The sequence below is a fragment of the Seriola aureovittata genome, chromosome 4 (assembly GCF_021018895.1).
Source record: "Seriola aureovittata isolate HTS-2021-v1 ecotype China chromosome 4, ASM2101889v1, whole genome shotgun sequence".
Taxonomy (NCBI): Eukaryota; Metazoa; Chordata; class Actinopteri; order Carangiformes; family Carangidae; genus Seriola; species Seriola aureovittata.
Genome location: NC_079367.1, coordinates 17,722,853 through 17,738,598, shown reverse-complemented (window position 1 = coordinate 17,738,598; position 15,746 = coordinate 17,722,853). Strand labels below are relative to the sequence as shown.

Below are 15,746 nucleotides of genomic sequence, written 5' to 3'. Positions count from 1 at the left end.
AAAGTTCACATTAAGATGTAGTTTCCTGTGCCTTTAAAATTACAGTAAAACACAGCTCTCTCCACTTTTACATTTACTCAAGTACTTTACTTCCGTACAACTTAGTACTTGTACTTTATTTAAGTATTTCCATTTTCTGCCTCTTTATACTTCTACTCCACTATATAAGGCGATGCTAATTTTATTACTTAATACACTACTGGGTGGTTTGTGAATTTACCCCCAGGATAAGTAAAGTCTTATCACAACCTGTAATAATATAGAATAATATATATTATTGTTATGATTTGTATTAATAATCTGAATTTATAAAGTAACTGGTAGCCTAACCAAAGTTATCAAATAAATGTAGTGGGGTAAAAGTATAAAAGTACAATGTTTCCCTCCAAAATGTAGTGGTGTAGAAGTGTAAAGAAGTAGAAAATGGAAATAGGTCCACTCAAGTAAAGTACAGTACCTAAAATGTCCTACTTATGAACAGCACTACAGCAAATATATAGTTACTTCCCACCATTCATTTTTTTCATGTGTTTGCTGCAGGTGCTGAATATAGTCTGAATGTTCAGCAGTAGCTACCTGTTGAACTACAGTGTTATGTTGACAAGTGTTCCTAAATTAATGAGGGTAGTCTAAACAAATGAGTGTAGGCGAAACAAATGAGGGTAGACTAAACAACTTTGTACAATGCAATACAGTTCAACAGCACCACAGACTCCATTGTCCAAAACAACCACGCAGTTGAATCAACACCTCTTTAACACAGTCTTAACAAAAACCAACTGAACATGATCATCTTCACGAAGGAGGATTCATTGCAGGACTGTTGTAATAGACTGTATTATTTTTAGCAAGGTGTTCCTAAAAAACTTCCAGCTGAGTGTTTATACAGTATACAGTATGTCCACAGTCAGTAGTAGTAGTAGTGTGCTGCCCCCTGTGTGTTACTATTTGTAGGCTGCACCAACTGGACTCGCGCATGCGCAGTGAGTGCGGGCGCTGCTCCGCCGTGGTGTCGGTTGAGTATTCTTGGCAGCGTCTCGCTCGGTGAACAGACAGTCGCCCGTCGGTCAACGACTGTTTCCACAATGTCTGGAGAATTATTTTAACGGAATAGGAGCCGGGTGAAAACAGCGGAGCAGCGTTGGGTAAGGTGTGTGCTCTTTTGGTTTTCTGTGAACAGCTTTTAGTTGAACAGTGCGGGCGATTCAAAAGCGCTGAAAAGTGACGAGTGAACTAAACGTTAGCGAGCAAACGCCGAGAGACACCGAGCCGACCAACTTCACTCAATGCAGAGAGCGGCCGCTTTACTACGGCTCAGCTGTTGGGCTCACTCCCACCTGGAGCTGTTCACACCGGCTCTGTGATCCACTTCGACTCTGGCCATTCAACAGAGTAGCTTTACAACCTCAAATACGTCGCTACCCGCAAAAATTTATTAGCCACAAAATATTCTACAACCTTCCTCATCATTAGGTTTCCAGTGCGCATGCTTGTAGTGCTCTGCAGACTTCGGATTTGTAGTTTTTCGTACCTGAGTTAATCACAGTTGAGAGGGCCAAGAGAAAACGGTAAAACTACAAGTTCCAGACAATGGGAGCTTTGTTTGGGAGCGCAGCTAGCCAGCTAGTTAGCCTGGACGAGCTTTGAATTTCGAGTAGTTGTGCTGCAATCGGAAGTTGCCTTGGCTGGAAATTTGTTTTACAATGAGCTGTATGGGAAATATTTAACACACGTTTTTTTTTCATAGGAGTTTGGCAGTAGTTGTATATGCCACCGCTTTCGCCGTCACAGATTGTGCAACATGTTTTAATCTTGGTGATAAAAGGAGGATTGATCGTGCTCCTGCGTGTTTGGACATGCATACTCTGTTCGGCTGTCAAAAAACGTGTGTGCACAGTGCGCAAGATTTGCAAGCGCATAGTAGATATACAGTGTGTGTGTCTGTGTGTGTGTGTGTGTGTGTGTGTGTGTGTGTGTGTGTGTGTGTGTGTGTGTGCGCGCGCGTGTGTGTGCGTGTGTGTGTGTGTGTGTCTACTGAATGGGGAGGCGATGATGCCTCGGCGTGTCGTCTCCCTTTCATAGAAATCCCCTGTGTTGCTGCTGTATTCCCCAGCTCTCAGGAAATGACACGTCGAGGAACGGGATGATGGATCTGTCGTGCAAGAGCAGCAGAGCATGGCAGCGTTGCACATATTCTGGGCATCATTTACTCTGGTTGTCTCCCATCTGGAACAAATAGAATAATTATTACCAGGGAGAATCTGAGAATGATCAAGTGTCTTAAATTGGTTATCCTACTGCTTACTCGCCTGTTACCATGGCCGAGTTATGAGACAATGGGCACCTGGGCACAGACATGTAAAAGGCCCCCCACCCCTCCTTCATAAGAGCAATAGCCCTTTTCCAATACATTGTACCAGTTCAACTAGACTCTACTTGCCTTTTTTGGTTTTCAATAGAGCAAAAGTTATGTATCTGTAGTCAAGATTGATTTGTCAGAGATAATCGCCACTACTGTGTCATCATTGTATGAGACACCATTTTAAACAGCCAAGAGACTGTACATCACTGCTCTCTGTAGCCTGTTAGATTTCTGTCATTGTACATTTAGTATGGCAACCCAAAAAATACGCCACGGTCAGTTGAGGAGGTACAGATGTTTCTCTGTTTGGTAACCCCACAGTATCCTCCATTGTTCATGTGTGTGTCACGTTGAACATAACATCAAGATATCTTTGTGTGTTGTCACTAAAGTATAAGCGCCACATTGAGGGGGTGCTATCTGCAGTGGAAAAACAAATACCTGGTACCAAAAGCAAGCGGAGTCGAGTTGAGTCGGTAAAAGTGGTGGACAAACGCTAAAAGTACCACAGAATCAAAGCGTTTTGTGTGTCTTTGCAGCTGTGTTCTGTGTTTTGTGTCCCTTTGCAGTTGTTTTGTATGTCCTTGTGGTCATTTTCAGTCTCTATCTCTTTGTAGTGGTTCCATGTGTCTTGTAGTTGTTTTGCATTTCTTTCTGTTCATTCATTGTATATCTTTTTGGTCATTTGTCTCTAAAAAATATGATGATATAACGGTTACTTCACATGGAGCTCTGGTCCAAGGGCCCCCTGAGCACTTGGGCCTGTGCCCTTTTGGCCTATTCAGTAATCTGTCCATGCTTGTAACAGCACGTGTTGAACACAGCACTGCCCACTGTTTGCTGTACATTGGGGAAATCCAGCACTTCATCTTCTGTTTGAGAGCAAATCAGATTTAAATGCAGTCTGTACAGTGGCAAAGTTTATGCTGAATAGTAATGACATGGTTCTCCATATTGTAAATCCAGTTTCCTCTGATCAAAGGCTGGGCAGCAGACTGAGAGAGTGTGTTATACAATGCTCTCCGTTTATAGTTTCCATGAAGAAATTTCCATCCTTTCCATGGATGTTTGAAAATGTTGCATATTAAACCCAAAACTAAGAAGGTTAGCTATGCATAGACTGGGAACTTTGTTGTTAGCTGAAAATTTAAAGTGTGCCACAATTATTGAGTAAATAGAGATTATGTGTCCTGCTCATTGATACTTTGATCAGACACACTGGTCTTGTGAGACCTCTCCGGCCAGGAGGTCACCGAACTGTTCACAACCCTCACTGTTGTATCTCACAAACACACTTACTTTATATGCTCCTTTCCTGTCTTCTTTTGTAACTCCCTACCTGTATATCAAAGTTTAAATTCCATAAATTGTTTGCTGTAAAAAATACATATATAGTTAAGAATGGCATATTACATCAGTTAATGCAGCACTTCATCCTTGCAAGCCGTTTTTGATGGATTTACTGAAAACAACAAGCACTTGTGACTTCCAAGAGATGAAGCAAACCTGCAGAATGTAGCAGGAATGCCATTGTGGTGCAGTGAGATTCTTGCAATAATTGTGATAATGAAAAAATGTAATTTTTTTGTCTTTAACTTCACTATGGTCTGGCCTTTTATTCAGTGTGGTTTGATGCCACTATGTTTTAATGGATGTTGTTGAAATTCTCCTGTTATCCAGATGTTATTCGATTTGGATATTGCACTCGGCTATATAGTGATTTTGATAATATTTCGATGAATTGTTCAGCTTTAGTCTAACTCCAATAGAAACTTATATCTGTGAACGCTCCAAGAATTCATGGGGTTCAAGGGTTCATACCTTAGATTTTGTCTAGAATATGTTTTGCTGCAAATGGTACACAATTTTGGAAAGTACTGCCAGGCCGATAATATCTCTATAAGCATGTTTGTTTTGGTATTTTTACAATGTTATCACATTATCCGTGCATATCTACACTCATGTCATAACTTTGGACCCACGCCACATTGCTGTAAAGCTCCTCCAGCCGTCAACATGTCGTTGGCTCCACTGGGTACCAGATAATGATGGCTTACAGTCTGTGATCTTGAGGAGCATCTCACATTTTCTGCTACTTATTTTGTAGTTTTAGGACAGACAGCTGCGGGAACAAAGGATCCTGTCTTCAAAGGGAGCTGAATGTGGGCCACCTGAGTTATTTCACCTGTAAACATTTCGTTGAATCACAATGTCCTATCTTGGTAGAGGTGACTCATCAGCTTCTGATTTTTTTCCCTGTTCCTTTGTTCTTGACAAGGATTTTAAGGGACATAAACACTGGCATGAAGTCATGGTCATCGCGTGGGTTTTTCCAACAAGGTCTCTTATGATGTTTTTAGGGAAGCAACGGCAGTGTTTTGGCACCACCTCTTGTTAGAGTTCTCCTCTCCCAACTGGGACACCTTGGCAGCCCTCCTGCTGTTTGTAATTTTAGAACGAAAAGTCTCTTGCCAGGTTTCTGTTTAATCCTCAGAGGCGTCTTAGTTAAATAAAGCTTAATAGAAATGAACAATTGTGTGCTTTCCCAGTGTGTGCAAGAACACACACAAACACACACACACACACACACTCAAGCACTTCAAACAACATGCATCACAATCATTGGGTGTATCCTGACAGGTCACAGAGAGGGAGGATGAATCCTTAGGCTAAGGATGCCATCTGGTCTATGTCAGGGTGCACAGTGATGGCTGTGTGTGTGTGTGTACATATGTGTGGTTTTTAGGGGGCTGAACATGTGGTATTCTCTTGAACTTGAGCTTATGGAGTTCAGCCATTGTTAGCTGACTTTCTTGCTCCAAGCTACACGTATTAATTTCTTATTGAAGTATATTTCATACTGCTCTCTCTCTGTTTCGCTGGCTCATGCTGTTGGTTTATACTCCTTATACTCCTTAACACTATGACGCACCTTAAACCCACTTCCATGGTTAATCTGAACGGGTCACCACACATCATCATACCTGGTGACACAGTCTCCTTACTGTAATGAACAGGTGTTTCCATTTGGGTTGACAATTTTTTTTTTTTTTAAAGTATATTTTTTGGGGCTTTTGTGCCTTTATTGGACAGGATAGTGGAGAGAGACAGGAAATGGGGAGGCAGAGAGAGGGGGAACGACGTGCAGTAAAGGCCGTCCGATGCGGGACTCGAACCGGGGCCAACTGCAGCGAGGACTGTAGCCTCTACACATGGGAGTCTGCTTAGACCACTACGCCACACGACGCCCCTGGGTTGACAATTTTAGTTCAATGTTGCTTTCATGTGCAAATTTTTGATCTATAACAGTCAGATAAAAACTGCCTTCTACTGTCACCCTGGGGATGACCAAAAAAACTAGAGTCAGTACTGTCACAGTGTACAGTAATCAAACTCACTTATTTGTGTTTATATTGAATATTAGACTTAAAACAACACGTATAGGATCAGCATCTAAATAAACTCAATTAAAATGGCATTAAATTCGATTTGAAAATAAAAGATTATAGAATAGAATTGCAATAACATATACAGACTCCAGACACCCTGCATGATTCAGAATATTCACATGAATCTATGTTGTTAATGATTAAACAAAATCAGGCTCATCCAACGAGACAATCAGAAGGAGAGCGGAACAGAAACCGGGAGCACATGGCGTGGGCGAGAGCCAGTGTGCATGCAGCGAGAACTGAAAATGAAATGCTATTTGATAATTATGTAAGGCAGTGTAGTTATGTCACTGTTGTGATGCTTTTTCATAAACCTGAGGATGGGTGTGTAGACCTAAACATTGCAAATAAAAACACCAGCAGTAACCAAGATAGTGTGTGCAGGACTGACTTTTATTCAAGGGATTTACCAGCGACAGTGGTCTCATGGGTCATATGCAGGTTGAATGTGTGTTCAGTAGACCTACGTCATACAAGTGCATTAGTCAGAGTGCAGGTGTACAGCTTGAGATGAAACGGCATTAGACCACCAACAGTATTGCAACCCCCCTGTCTCCACTCTCTTTGATGTATTTGCCTCCCTTGAGGGTCTTACCCATAAGTCATCATGGATAACAGTGTCAAGAGGTCAGAGATTTACACATAGAGGAGCACACCATGTTTCCTGAAATGAATCTCTGCTTTATGGCCTCCTGTGCAGCTATAAAACATTGCTATGTAGGCAGTTGATCTATCAAGCCTGCCTCCTCCTTCAGAGGTCAAACTCCCTCAAGGTGTTGTTTACCAATCTGTGTCTTCTTATCAGGAAAGAGGATGAATCATAGAATCATAGAATCACAGTCCTGCGTGTAAATGTTCAAAATGTGCTTGCATTCGCCTGATAGTGCTGCACTCTCTGTCTTATTGAGGATAGGGTCTTCTCAGTTTGGATATGAAACAGAATGGGACTCCCAGGCGTAGCAGAGGCTACATCCTAGGCTGCATCTTTCTTCTCTTGACTCCTCTCTGTGCAGGGTATGTTTGACTGGGGTAAATATAGCCTGTTGGTTTTAGCTCGAGGATAAACACAGATGTTGAGGAGGTCTTTCTTGCCACAGGTTTGCCTGCATCCTCCCCCTGGTCAGTGATGGTAGCAGAGGGAGAAAGTGAGAGAAAAAGCCTCACCATCCGTCCACAAAACACTTAAACAGGGTTATTGGACTTAACACTAAGCTTTTGACAGGGTTATAGGAGGCATATACATTGGCTACAAAGCATTTAGACAGCCTGACAAAGTGCTGTACACAAAGAGTGATTTACAAAGGCCTGTATATGGCTGTCCATCTAGCAATCCAAAGTGGAGGCCACTCCACAGATATATACAAATGGATGCACTTAACCCTGTCAGGAGTTTAAACTTGAGTATTTGGATCTGTGTTTTCTGAAGTAGAGGAGGCCTTGAAGATTTTCACAGACAAATGTTAGACAATCCAGATCAGATCTGACTGGCTTATTTTTGAATTCTCACACTGAATCCCAGGCCATGACGGGTGGGAATCACTGTGATAACTGGCTATAGACCTGCTAAGTCCCTGAACAGTGCTGAATGTGCTCATCTCCATAACATTACGAGCTCTTATCTATTACTGTCTCCCCCTTTTGTAATGTTTCTCCCCAGCCTATATGCCTCTCTCAGAAGGGACTGATGTTAAATTGTGTTTCAGTGCTGTGCTGTAAGAGACTGTTGATAATAGAAGCACAAATCATGCATTCGATCTCCGGGGAACAGGCTTTGTTCTAGAAACTTCCAAAGCATTCAGATACACATCCATTAACATGAATTGTCATGGAGCTGAGAGGGGAAGCCGCCACCTTTCTCTGTAATGTCTTTATTATTCTTCCTTAATGTTTCCTGTGTCCTGGGAGTTGAGTTTGTCTGCTGCTTTAAGGCAAAGAGCGCGTTGTTACACCTGCTTCATATCTGTCCCTAACTGAGACTTCACACATAGGGTTGACAGGTGGTGTGTGTGTGTGTGTGTGTGTGTGTGTGTGTGTGTGTGTGTGTGTGTGTGTGTGTGTGTGTGTGTGTGTGTGTGTGTGTGTGTGTGTGTGTGTGTGTGTGTGTGTGTGTGTGTGTGTGTGTTTTTTTCTGTGTGTGTGTGTGTGTTTTTCTGTGTGTGTGTCTGTGTTTCCACAAAGAGCTCTGTCATGGCAGAAATGTTCTGGAAAGAGGAAATCCTGCATGACGGGATTAAGAAACAGCTGATTCTGTCTCCATCTGTTTTTATGCAGCGAGGAGTAAATTAACGTGTGCGCCCCACATACACATGAGCTTGACCATCACACACCTGTCAAGTCTTAAGCTCACTTGCTATCCCTGTTTGAGTCTGAATTGCAACATAGAATATTAAGGCTACGCTGTTATAATTATTTATACTGTAATTGTGTCATTGATTTTGGTTCCAGCTTCTCAAGTGTGAAGATTTCCTTCTTTTTGCCAATTATCTTTCTAAAGTGGATTAGTTTGAGTTTAGACTGTTGGTCAGACAAAGCAGAACATTTTAAGATGTGACCTTGGGCTCTGAAGTTGTGATGGGTGTTTTTTTTTTTTTCACCACTGACATTTTACAGACTAAACAATTGATAGATTTACTGGATAAATAATTGGCAGACTAATCGATGACGATAATCATTAGTTGCAGTTCTAATTTCTACTTGATTGATGAATGAATGATTATTAACTTTGTCGACAGAATGTCCTACAGCCCAAGGTGACATATTAAATAATTCAAGTATTATTAAATTATTATTCAAAAAGATTTAGTTTATTGTCATATAAACGACAAAGAAAATCATCAAATCCTCACATTTGAGAAGCTGGAACCAGCAAAAGCTTGGCTTTTTTACCTTAGAAAAATAACTATAACGATTATTTGATTGCAAGAGTAGTTGCCAATTAATTTGTCGATGATCATCTAATCTTCATTTCGTCCATTAAATGGCAGAAAATGAAAAATATTTAACACTGATACATTAATAAAGGTTTAAGGTAATGACAGGATGTTTGAAATCAGTGATTTAAAAAAGTGTTTAATGTGAATGAGGAATTGTAGAAGCCCTTTATCTCAGTCAGTATCCTGAATCACTGGATAGACAAAAGGTTTTAATGATGGAGCCCACTACATCTGCGCAGTGAGTCAGTTCTTCATGAAAGATATGCATCGGCTCTCTCTGTGCTGCCTGTTGGAGGTCAAGCTGTTGGACAGGAAGTGAGTGAGCACTGAGGAGGATGCGGGTGTGCTTGAGATGAGTGTTGCAAATGAATCAGGCATTAGGCATCAGGGAGAGACGTGACCTTACATTGCGGCGATCAGTCACTAAGATGAATGACCAGGTCACAGGACATGAGTAAAAACATTCCTTCTAAGCTCAGAAAAATGTAACAGTTTGTCTCCAGCATGCAGCTTTTCTTTTCCCATTCATTGTTGGCATAGTTTAAGATTAGCTCATCCTAGTTTCTGGAGAGGAGCCACACTGCCTCCGACTGTAGCTGGAAAGAAAAATAGTTGGAGAAAAGGGTGTAACACCAAACACCATCAGGAAACTTGTAGATAGATTTGCATGTTTCCCCCTTCCTCTGTCTCTCAGGATGTTTTGCTTTTAGTGACCTGCATGTCCTTTTTAAAAATACAGACAGACAGACAGCAAAGAACACACATACACAGCCTCGTGTGTGTTTATGAGTCTGGGTGGGAATGGGTGAGTTGTAAAGATGTTTTTAGTTACTTTTTCTCTGTCTTTGTGAAATGTTTCATGAAACTACATCAAAAGTTAGCATTTCTTTGTTTTTCCCTCACTTGTGGTATGTGTGCAGAGGCATGCATGCATACATACAAACGGTCTCTCCCTCCCTCTGCCTCTTCACAGTTCAGATCTCAGGGTATGACTGCTGACTGTGGAGCCATTGTTTTAATGCTAATTGAGTATAGCATGTGGTCATTCCATGAATGCCTCTTGGCCCAGTTTTTTATGGTACTGTATCAAAATGTGATTTTTTTTTTTCCTCCTCATTTCCAAATCAGATTTGATACTGTGATGGAGGCTATTTAGCGGGCTATTTCCACACAAGTTCATTTGGTCTACTCTGCACAAAGAGACTCTGGTATGCTAATGTGTTTATGCTGTCGCTGAGGCAGGGCAGTGCAGATAGTATGTTAAGTCTGCTCTATATCAGGGACATAAGGGGATTTCTGAGAAACATACAATATACAGCTGTTTTGGGGCTATCTAATCTGAGTGTGTGTGTGTGTGTGTGTGCGCGTGTGTGTGTGCGTGTGCGCGCGTGTGTGTGTGTGTGCATATATGCCATGGTGATATAATTCAAAATTATTCTAAATAGCCAGTCATTTTTTAATCATATATTGGTGTTTCCTGGGGTCAGACTGTGATCAGATCGGGGTTCAGACTGAGTTTGTTGTTTCAGGTCATGGTCAGAAGATGAAACATGTTTGAGTTATAGATCCATGAATTCGAAGGCCTATTAACTGCCAAAACACTGCACACTGGTTTATAACCCTGTGAGGAAGAATTGTAACAACTCTGGAAAATTTCCACAGTGACATTATTTATATCCTCCATTGTTACTATCTCAACGTAAGCAGGTAGAATTACGCCAAAGTCATCCACCATAAATTTTCACTTGCACATACTGGAATGGCTGAGGCAGTGTGCTGCCGGATGAGAGAAGATGAGTCCAACTTTTTTTTTTTTTACTAGACGGCTTTTTCTGACATGGCACCCTGCTGTGTCAGTGCCGTGGGGGCTGTGTTTTTTTCACACAGTGCTAATGTATGTCAGAACATGGCCTTAATCTTCCTTTATATGTTAAAGATGGCTGATGTAAACCACAGCTCAACAGCCACCCAGCAAGCGTTCAATACAAAGACTAAAGTGTAGTTCAGAATGTGGGAACACTTCATGAAATACAACCATAACATACTGATAGGCATCCAAAAAATACAGAGACCCTGGGCATCTTCTGGTTGTAATCTGACAGTTTCTAGAAGCACTGATGAAGATCCATTCGCCAACATTTGAAAAAAACTAAAAATATATGGAGATGACAAAGCATAATACAATTAAGAGTAAATATTTGCGGCATCTCAGAACAACACTGGTGCTCGTAGCATGAGGTAACCGATTTTGTCCTTCATCTAAAATAAATTAATTAATATTGAGCATCTTTGGCGTAGCATACCAATGCAATGTGTTTGTAATTAATTAAACTATATTTTTATAAAATGCCACATAAATCAGACCACTTTTTAGTCAAACTGAGTAGTTGTAATGAGCAGACATCTGTCATGAAACTAACTATGATCACATTCAGTCCAAAAGCATCTCATACCCTCTGTATAGTTACATGCGGATAATGTCTGAAAAGGAAGTGCTGAGAGGGAAACTATAGTGTAGCTCCTGCTGCTCCAAATCCCTCCCAATAAACCCCCTGTTCATCCTGCACTATACACATATACACACAATGTCCTCCTTTTTTGGAGCTTTTTTTTTGCTGAGCCTGAGCACAGACGTCTCCTGAGCTTGTTACATGTGAGAACCTGTATGCCTTCCAGTGCTGTTTAAGTGGCTGATTAAATTAGTAGTATTGTAATTAGCTCTGCTGATGCCACCCGTTGAAACACTTGCATTGTAATACTTAGTGCTTTGACTTATTTTAGTCTAGAGGTTGAAATAGCTCCACCCTGCACACTTGCCCATTTGCTTTCAGACTATGCACGGCACTGCTGTAAGTGATGGGTGACAATGTTATGGTGAATTCTCCTCTATTTCAGTTGACAACCATAAGCATTAATTATCAGTGTATGATTATTCGTAGCCTAAGATGTTGATAAAAACAGCTGTGGCTGTTTTCCTGACCAACTTTTGTGTGTCTCCTCTGCATGTGTGTGTGCTTCATGGCTTCAGTGTGTACAGCAGTGACAGCTTTGTTAGCTGTCCCATAGGAGTAGGCCAAGAGAGCAGAGGAGGGGAGAAGGAAGTGACAGAAGTTTGGGTGTTGCTTCACACAACAGCCAAGGCTGTTATCATCGTGGGAGAGGAGGAGACGGATGAGCTGATAAGTCAGAGGGGGAGAAATGGCCTGACGGGAGGAGGGAGAGAACAGACAGACAGAGGGAGAGGCTAAAATGGAGGTCTGTTGGTAGAAGAAAGCCAGCCCATGTGCTTCCTTCTCCTCTTTCACCTCCCTGATTTGTCCTCCCTTTTTCTCCCTCTTTTCCCCATGAACTCTGCTGCCAAGCTCTGATTAGATAATTGTCTGGTTCAGTGTCAGTTGGAGGCTTTACCTGAGAAATAATAATGATAAGCAAAAGACGGAAAGACAAAGGAGGAGAACAAACCACAGTGGAAGTGAGTGACAATAAAAAAGTGTGTGAATGTGATACAATCCCCCCTTAGAGAGAGGTGGGAGGCTCGGAGTGAGGGTGTATTGTGTGTGGATCTGCAGAGGAAATGCATAGTCTGTTGTGTAGTTGTCTCTGGAGAGGGTTTGTATGTAGAGCAGATCTCCTCGCTGTGATGAGTACGATTAAGAGATGCAACACGAAAAGATTTAGAACAAGAAGAGAGAGTCAGGAGACAGTGGAGGTTTTGTCTCTTCTACAGATACCAGGTGATTGTGTGTGTGTGTGCGCGTGTGTGTGTATGTGCGTGCCGAAGGTCACTGCTATCACCCCGCCCCTTGTTGAAACTCGCTTGACCCACTTTGTTGCCCAAAGGCGTTCAAACACACACACAACGGCTCCCTCCTCCTCTGTCTCAGACATGCACTTAGGCAACCTCTCTGCTCCCTTCCCTCTCCCAGACATGAACTCTGTTGCTGCTCTCAGCCCAAACACCTCAACACACACATGGCTGCATCCATTAAGCACATTTCTGCCATGCAACTACTGCAGACGCTGTTTTTTTCCCCCCTTGATGTGCATGTACACACTCACATGCACAGTTGTCTACAGAGAGCAGTTTTTTCCAGTGGTTCCCACGTCTGAATTTGACAGGAATGTTGGCAGCCCCACGGGGAGCCTCGAGGCTGTGGGGATTTTTTCCCTCTCTTCACAATTTACAAAGGAATAGTTGAACATTTTAAGAAACATACTTATTTGCTTTTGTGCACTTAGACTTAGATGGACCAGGATCCACTAGGTGAATAGCTTATCATAGGGGAAATGGCTAACCTGGCTCTGTCCAAAGGCAACAAAATCCGCCTACTAGCACCTATAAAGCTCAGTTTATCTCGTCTGTTTAAACCATAAAAATACCAAAATGTAAAAAACAAGTTGTGGTTTTATGAGTGGTTAGGTACAAGAATACTTCTTTACCGGGCACACTGACTTCCTTGAGCATGGCTTGCTGTTCCTCCTCTTATTCAATCTTTGTGCTTAGCTAACCTAAGTCACTCTCGGCTTTAGCTCCATTGTTCATACAGAAACACATGATGTAAGCAAAAAAGCGAATATGCATATTTCCCTAAAATGTCAAATTATACCCTTTTATATTTTCCCTTTACCCTCTCTTCACTTTTCCTGCCTTTTCTCTTTTTTTAATCTCTAAACTTTTTGTCATTAGTCAAATGTTTTCACTCCACACCGCAGCTGTCTGCACCTGGAAGACAAGTAACCCAGTGTATGCTTTTTTGTGAGCACATGTGCAGCTCAGTGTGGGTGCACATGCATGCCTGTGTGTATGCATGGCTGTAGAACCACGCCCTGGACTCACGCCATGCTTTAAACCAAACACAGGGAGAAAGAGAGAGGACTTCTGGGTGGATTTAGCTTGTTGTGACAGCGCTCCACACTAGTTTAGGCCGGGACAGTGAGGAATGAGGAAAGTGACAGCCGCGCAGGCCTTCACACCATCCCTGCTGCTGTGGCCTCAGCCAAGTTTGCGGAACAAAGTGATGATGGTGATCCGGTGGTACATTCCCTCTGTTGGAGTTTCATTTGAGTCTGCTTGGAACAGACGCACCTTCCACTTGGCTGTCGTTACTGGCCAAATTCCACTTCAGAGATGCCGCTGTTGGTCCAGATGCCTGAGATAGTTTTTAGGGGCTGAGATCTCTGCCGGCATGTGGAACTCCCCCTCACCTCCCCTGTGTGATTGATACTGCAACCTGAAAACCAACAAGCATACATAAATTATCACCGCTACTTTAGCATTGAAACCATATGCTGGGAAAGGGGTTTTGATTTAGGTTGAGGTTGACCTCTGGATTCTGAAGGGAACGCGTTGACAGAACTTCAGTCAGGTCCTGTGTCTCCATTAAACTTTCCATAATGGGGTGTTCATATGGGCTAGTCCAGGAAACACACACACACACACACACACACACACACACACACACACACACACAATACTACTGTGAGTTAAAAGGAACCACACCTTGCTCCTGTAATCCTCTTTCAGTCGAAACAAACCCCTATTTATAATATCTTCTGAATAGTGTTCACCTGTGCTCACCACCTGCCTCTCATTTTGTCGAAGTGTGCGTGTGTGCGTGCTTGTGTATTTCTTTTTTTGACACTTTGCTGATTTTCATATTAAAATGGACAATAAGAAAGAAAGGTTGTCATTTAAAGCCCTCAAGTAAGAACACATTGTGTGACAGCAAAACAACAAAACTCTACCACCACAAACACATAAAAATAAAAAATAAATAAACAAATCCAATGTAAGAAATTTGAAAAGTTAATAAGTACATTTGAAGTGTGATGTCACAACACACCTTTATCACAAATTCATGTTTGCAACAGATATATTATGATTTTTCTCTATGCTCCAGCAACTTACACATCCACATAAGGCTGCCAAGGCGATTCTAACCTTCTTTAAGGTAAATGTGTTTAGATCCCTTATCCAATGAGTATAGGATGGTGTTGCTTCATCCTCCCAATTGGGAAGGATTAGGCTTCTGGAAATTTGAGACATAAAGTAAATAGGATTGAATTTGAATTCAGCAACTACCAAAAAAACAGTGATCAGTGGGTTGGAAGAAATCAAGCACCTTTTTGGAGAGAGTTTTGAAAATGCCTATCCAGTAGTCGCAGAGTAGAGGGCGGAAAGTGTGGTTAGGGACCCTGTTTTATTTTTGCACTGAGCACATATGGATGCACTTTTAACAAACATACAATAGGCAGTTACCTTTGAGATTAACTTTTGGTGATATTTGCTCTGGTTTAATGCCCCCACTCGCTCGCTGGCTGCACTCTGTGTTTCTCTTTTCTCACAGCGTCAGTGTGTACAGAACTTTCTGCAGCTCGGTCTCAATGGACCGACTGTACTCTGTTTGCTCTCACTAGTCAAAGTCCTGCAGGCAAACAGTGCCTGGTCTCTCTGGGGCCTGGGACTGTGCTAGAGTGGAGCCGAGCTACAGTACTACAGTTTCACCAGAGACTCATGTTACCACGGTGTCTGGCTAGTGACGTTGTGCGAGATGTGGAGGGGGTATGTGTTTGTATGTGTGCCTATAAGTGTCGACTTGGGACTCGGTGTGGACTACAGATGTATTCATTTTTTTTTGTTGAGGTCACATAAATTAATAAAAAGAGTCAGACTGATGTAGTAAAGTTTTAGCCAGACAAACGGTAAGAAAATACCCTCACAAAGGAGACGGGGACCGTGGGGGGTGGGGGTGGGTTGAACACACATTACAGCGGGTGTGAAAGGAAGAGCAGCAGACCCTTGTAAAATAATGCACATCCTCCCCAGGGCAAGGAAGACTCAGCTGTTGTCCTGCATATGATTCTGATGCATGCTTGTGTCCAGAAGAAGGTGCATGTTCACATTTTGGCGCACGTCTTTTCCATTTAATCTTAACTCCCTCAAACTCGGCATCTCCAAGTATTCTGTGGGACTTGAAATCTCCCCTCAGCTGGTGTTGG

At 42.2% G+C, this 15,746-nt stretch overlaps 1 protein-coding gene across 3 annotated transcripts in view; it reads left to right on the top strand.

Annotated features, from left to right (window-relative positions):
• The first annotated feature begins 1,007 nt into the window (after positions 1-1,007).
• Positions 1,008-15,746, top strand: part of sipa1l3 (signal-induced proliferation-associated 1 like 3) — a 75,740-nt gene continuing 61,001 nt past the window's right edge. For 2 of the 3 annotated variants that reach the window (XM_056375117.1, XM_056375115.1), the window contains exon 1: positions 1,008-1,150. The gene's annotated coding sequence lies outside the window, so the exon portion shown is untranslated. The remainder of the gene's footprint in view (positions 1,151-15,746) is intronic. The other variant, XM_056375116.1, reaches the window with a different exon arrangement.